A 6,232-nucleotide genomic window follows, 5' to 3' on the forward strand; every position below is an offset into this window, starting at 1 on the left:
GGCGGTTTTTGAAGATAATGATGCACTTGAAAATGTTTGCTCAACTCTCGTTGAAACCTTTGTTGGCAATAGTTCTTCATTGATATGGATGGTGAAATTAATTTGATGGGTAAATACACTCTTTGGCACCCAGCAAAACCTATCGGTGACGCACGTATGCTTTCTATTTGAGTAGCTATAAACAAAGAACGAAGGGAAAATGAAGCTGCTTTTCTTTCATTGTGGCATTCGTGTTCCTCGCGTCGATAAGGCTGTGGATCGAACGAAAAACAAAAGGAGAGCAAGGGAGCAAGAGAGAGAGAGAGAGAGAGAGAGAGAGAGAGAGAGAGAGAGAGAGAGAGAGAGAGGGACAGAGAGACAGACAGAGACAGAGACAGAAACAGACAAGACAGACAGACAGACAGACGGACAGACAGACAGACAAAGAGAGACAGAGACAGAGAGGGAAATGGGACATACGGTTGGGGGAGAGAGCGAGAGAGAGAGAGAGAGAGACAGAGACAGACAGAGAGAGACAGAGACAGAGACAGAGAGACAGAAACAGAGACAGAGAAACAGGGACAAAGAGACAGCGAGAGAGACGAATAGAGTCAGACAGACAGACAGACAGACAGAAAACACAAATCCAATGACAGACAGACAGAGACAGACAAACATGCATATAATTATGAAGAAAGAGGAAGTTAGATGAGAGGTGGGGGAGAGAGGGCGTTAGAGAGATTTACATTCGAATGGAACGACTGACATAGAAACGGTCACCAACAGAGAGGCGGACAAACAGTAACCTCTTCAAAAAGCAACAGCATTGCAATCACCCTTTAGATGACTTTAGCGATTGCAATTGCAACCTTATTAGTGTCATCAAATGCACCCTCCTCCGCTACAAGTCTGCTTCTTCTTCCTCGCCTCTACTTTTTCTCTGTTCTTGTTTTCTTACCTTTTCACCACTTTCTGTTCTACATTCCCCCCCCCCCTTTTTGTTTTGTTTTACCTTTCTTTTGACTAAATGTTTCAACATAGAGGGGGGGATCGAGACGAGGGTCGTAGTGTGTGTGTGTGTGTGTGTGTGTGTGTGTGTGTGTGTGTGTATGTGTGTGTATAACGTGATTCCGAGAAAACTACTAAACCAATCTTCATGAAACTTCACATGAGAGTTCCTGAATATAATACCCCCAGACATGTTTTTCATTTTTTGGATAGATGTCTTTTAATGACGTCATATCCGGCTTTTTGTGAAAGTTGAGGCAGCACTGTCACACCCTCATTTTTCAACTAAATTGATTGACATTTTGGTAAAGCAATCTTCGACAAAGTCCGGACTACAGGATTGCATTTCAGCTTGAAAGCTTAAAAATTAGTTCATTAGTTTGCTAATTAAAGTTGTCATAAAAATAAAATTTTTGGAAACAGATTAAACAAGTCGCGTAAGGCGAAAATACAATATTTAGTCAAGTAGCTGTCGAACTCACAGAATGAAACTGAACGCAATGCCATTTTACTCGTAGCATCGTCAGGCCACCGCTCATGGCAAAGACAGTGAAATTGACAAGAAGAGCGGGGTAGTAGTTGCGCTAAGAAGGATAGCACGCTTTTCTGTACCTCTCTTTGTTTTAACTTTCTGAGCGTGTTTTTAATCCAAACATATCATATCTATATGTTTTTGGAATCAGGAACCGACAAGGAATAAGATGAAAGTGTTTTTAAATTGATTTGGACAATTTAATTTTGATAATAATTTTTATATATTTAATTTTCAGAGCTTGTTTTTAATCCAAATATAACATATTTATATGTTTTTGGAATCAGCAAATGATGGAGAATAAGATAAACGTAAATTTGGATCGTTTTATAAATTTTTATTTTTTTTTACAATTTTCAGATTTTTAATGACCAAAGTCATTAATTAATGTTTAAGCCACCAAGCTGAAATGCAATACCGAAGTCCGGGCTTCGTCGAAGATTACTTGACCAAAATGTCAACCAATTTGGTTGAAAAATGAGGGCGTGACAGTGCCGCCTCAACTTTCACGAAAAGCCGGATATGACGTCATCAAAGACATTTATCAAAAAAATGAAAAAAACGTTCGGGGATATCAATTCCAGGAACTCTCATGTAAAATTTCATAAAGATCGGTCCAGTAGTTTGGTCTGAATCGCTCTACACACACACACAGACAGACAGACACACACACACACACACACACACACACACACACACACACACACACACACACACACACACATACACCACGACCCTCGTCTCGATTCCCCCCTCTACGTTAAAATATTTAGTCAAAACTTGACTAAATATAAAAATGATTGCATTGTATTTATCATCTTCTCCTGAATTCAAAAATATATAGACATGTCATGTTTACTCTTAAAATGTGATCAGAATGAAGGACAATATGTTCAGTAAGACCGCCCTGATATGGCCCTTCGTGGTCGGCTGGGCGTTAAGCAAACAAACAAATGTTCAGTAAGTACTACGGAAGTGTGATTCGCGGAGGCGAGCGGTATGGTTAGGCAAGACTATCGGAATATAGTCTCGGCGATGACTGGTTTGTGGTGTTGATCTTGACTAAATGTTTTTATATCGCTTCACGCGACTTGTTGTTATTACAAGAGAGGGGGAGAGAGAGGGGGTAGAAGGAGAGGGAGAGGGAGAAAGAGAGAGAGAGAGGGGTAGAGGGAGAGGGGGGTAGAGAGAGAGAGAGAGAGAGAGAGAGAGAGAGAGAGAAAGAGAGACAGAGCGGAATAGACAGAGAGAAACAGACAAAGTAGGGCCGGACTAGGCGAAGAGGAGGGGGGGGGGGGGTGCCAGTGGTGGTCCAGGGGGATGTTCCCCCTGGCGGGGTCAAGGGCCAGAGCCCCTTGTGGGGGTCAGGGGGCTTTACCCCCTGAAGCTGATAGGTAGGCCATATTCTGAGATAGGAAAATGGTCGCTCCTTGCATGAAACGGCATAAAATAAACAATGATAAAACATGTTTTAAAAAAGTGAGGTACATGTTTAGGCTAGGGGGGGGGGAGGGGGGTTGCGCAACCCCCATAACCCCCCCGGTAATCCGGCCCTGCAAAGTGAGACAGGAGAATTATAGACAGGTACAAAACTTGACAAAGACAAAAACAGAGACAGGGACAGACGGAGACAAAGAGACAGACAGAGATAAAGAGACAGACGGACAAAGAGTCAGAGACAGAGAGAGACAGACACAGAGAGAGACAGACACAGAGATGGAAATACAGAGAGAGAGAGAGAGAGAGAGAGAGAGAGAGAGAGAGAGAGAGAGAGAGAGAGAGAGAGAGAGAGAGAGAGAGAGAGAGAGAGAGAGAGAGAGAGAGAGAGAGAGAGAGAGAGAGAGAGAGAGAGAGAGAGAGATTCGCAGAATAAAAAAAAAAGGTTAGTTAATGGAACGTTTTATTGTTGACAAAACAGGTAGGGGGATGGAGGAATACTTTTAGTACTTCTGTTATCAGCGTTTGGCTACTGACTTCTACTACACTTAAACGAAGTACATCCGTAACTATTTCAACTACCTTCCACCAGTCCACGTTCAGCATCACTGGCTCTTTTGTGAACGTAGGGGTCAGTCAGTCAGTAAAAGCTCTTGGGACACTTTCCTTTCAGGACAAAATTTCCCAATGTCCGCACTTTGAACTCAATCACCGCAAACAAATGTCGCGTACCATGAATAGTGGCGGTTTCCTGCCACAACAACAGCCAAGGGCGGTTCAAGGTGAAGGAGAAGGGAAGTCATTCAGCCAACCAAAGTAGATCACAACAAGGGAGATAATTAACTCTAATACATAACGGGCGCAATAACCGAGTGGGTGTGTCGTCGGCCTCCCACGTGGAAGGTCGAGTGTTCAAATCCCGACCGAGCCTGGTGAGTTAAGGGTGGAGACGTGTGCGATCTACCAGGTCAATTTATTTACAGACCTGCTAGTGGCCAACTATTCATGTGTACACGTAAGCACACGACCGAGTACAAGGTGACCCTCCAAAAATGCCACCCAAAAATAGCAAATAACTTGTGTATCTCTTCAACGATATACATTATTCTTGGTGTACATTACATTCAGTTTATGCATGATCACACCACAAAGTTTCACATTTGAAGGTGACAAGGTCTAGATTTTGTGCACTTTCCAAATAATATCTAAATTCAGGGATCGACTCAAACGTAGGTGGTTTGACATCGAGCGGTAGCCACAATCGCCCAATATAAACCCTTCAGATTGGCTGTAATGAATGTCTTCAGGTCACCAATGACCTGGGTTGTTTTTTTGTACAGTTGGACCTTCAGAAATTCCAAAAAGTAAAAGTCTGGAAGGTTTAAATCGGATGAGAGTTGGATATGCCCAATGTTAAACCTCCAACTGTTGAGTCGATCAGCAAATTTAAAACTTCGTGATATAATCATGCATACGCTGACGTTCACGTACACCAAATATGAATTAATTCGCTCTACAAATGTAGAAGTAATTAGAATTTGTATGGGTGACATTTGTTTGGGTCGCCCTACTCGCGTAAAATATCCTGTTAATCATATTAGAGTTCGCTTGGTTATAGAAACACGAAAATACCGAGCATGCAGAAACGGAGTATGATTCTCTAAATGGCGGAGAAAAACGGTTATAAACGTAAAAGCTCACTCGCACCAAAACATGAGTGTACGTAGGAGATTCAGCCCATGAACGTACAAAAAAACAAACAAACACAGGCACCTAAAACTGTCTTGTGATGGTGTTGGCAGAAGGTCTGAGAGGAGACCGATGCCCCTACTCCTTACCTCGATGTCAAACCAGCGTCATGTGCCTGAGGGAATTAACATGGGTGGGATTCTTCCGGTATATGCCGGAAATCCGGATTCGATTATGGCCTCTTTTTATATTTAGTCAAGTTTTGACTAAATATTTTAACATCGAGGGGGAATCGAAACGAGGGTCGTGGTGTATGTGCGTGTGTGTGTGTGTCTGTGTGTCTGTGTGTGTGTGTGTGTGTGTAGAGCGATTCAGACTAAACTACTGGACCGATCTTTATGAAATTTGACATGAGAGTTCCTGGGTATGAAATCCCCGAACGTTTTTTTCATTTTTTTGATAAATGTCTTTGATGACGTCATATCCGGCTTTTCGTGAAAGTTGAGGCGGCACTGTCACGCCCTCATTTTTCAACCAAATTGGTTGAAATTTTGGTCAAGTAATCTTCGACGAAGCCCGGACTTCGGTATTGCATTTCAGCTTGGTGGCTTAAAAATTAATTAATGACTTTGGTCATTAAAAATCTGAAAATTGTAAAAAAAAATAAAAATTTATAAAACGATCCAAATTTACGTTTATCTTATTCTCCATCATTTGCTGATTCCAAAAACATATAAATATGTTATATTCGGATTAAAAACAAGCTCTGAAAATTAAATATATAAAAATTATTATCAAAATTAAATTGTCCAAATCAATTTAAAAACACTTTCATCTTATTCCTTGTCGGTTCCTGATTCCAAAAACATATAGATATGATATGTTTGAATTAAAAACACGCTCAGAAAGTTAAAACAAAGAGAGGTACAGAAAAGCGTGCTATCCTTCTTAGCGCAACTACTACCCCGCTCTTCTTGTCAATTTCACTGCCTTTGCCATGAGCGGTGGACTGACGATGCTACGAGTATACGGTCTTGCTGAAAAATGGCATTGCGTTCAGTTTCATTCTGTGAGTTCGACAGCTACTTGACTAAATATTGTATTTTCGCCTTACGCGACTTGTTTTTTGTTCATTTTGTTGTTGTTGGTTCGGTTGAGGTTCAGGATTCATATCATTGTTCAGTCCCATCCATGAATTAAGGGATGTTAATCGATCCATACGTGTGAGAAGACATAGTAAGGCGGCTTTTCTATAACTTCAATTCAAGTCAACTAGTAGTATCCATTAATTGCTCCTTGATGTTCAGTGAAAAAACCGCACGTGGCCTAGGAAGGCTACAGTGGATGGCAGCGTGGGTTGATCGCCCCGCCCCCCATCCAGCCTTTTGTGTAACATGACAACAATAATTGAAGGCGAAATATTGAATAACCGTAGAATGTGACATCAGAGGGAGCAAGCAGTATTGATAAAGAAGATCAAAATCAGTTGTTGTTTTTATATTTAGTCAAGTTTTGACTAAATATTTTAACATCGAGGGGGAATCGAAACGAGGGTCGTGGTGTATGTGTGTGTGTATGTGTGTGTGT

Source organism: Littorina saxatilis, linkage group LG2, assembly GCF_037325665.1.
Source record: "Littorina saxatilis isolate snail1 linkage group LG2, US_GU_Lsax_2.0, whole genome shotgun sequence".
Lineage (NCBI taxonomy): Eukaryota > Metazoa > Mollusca > Gastropoda > Littorinimorpha > Littorinidae > Littorina > Littorina saxatilis.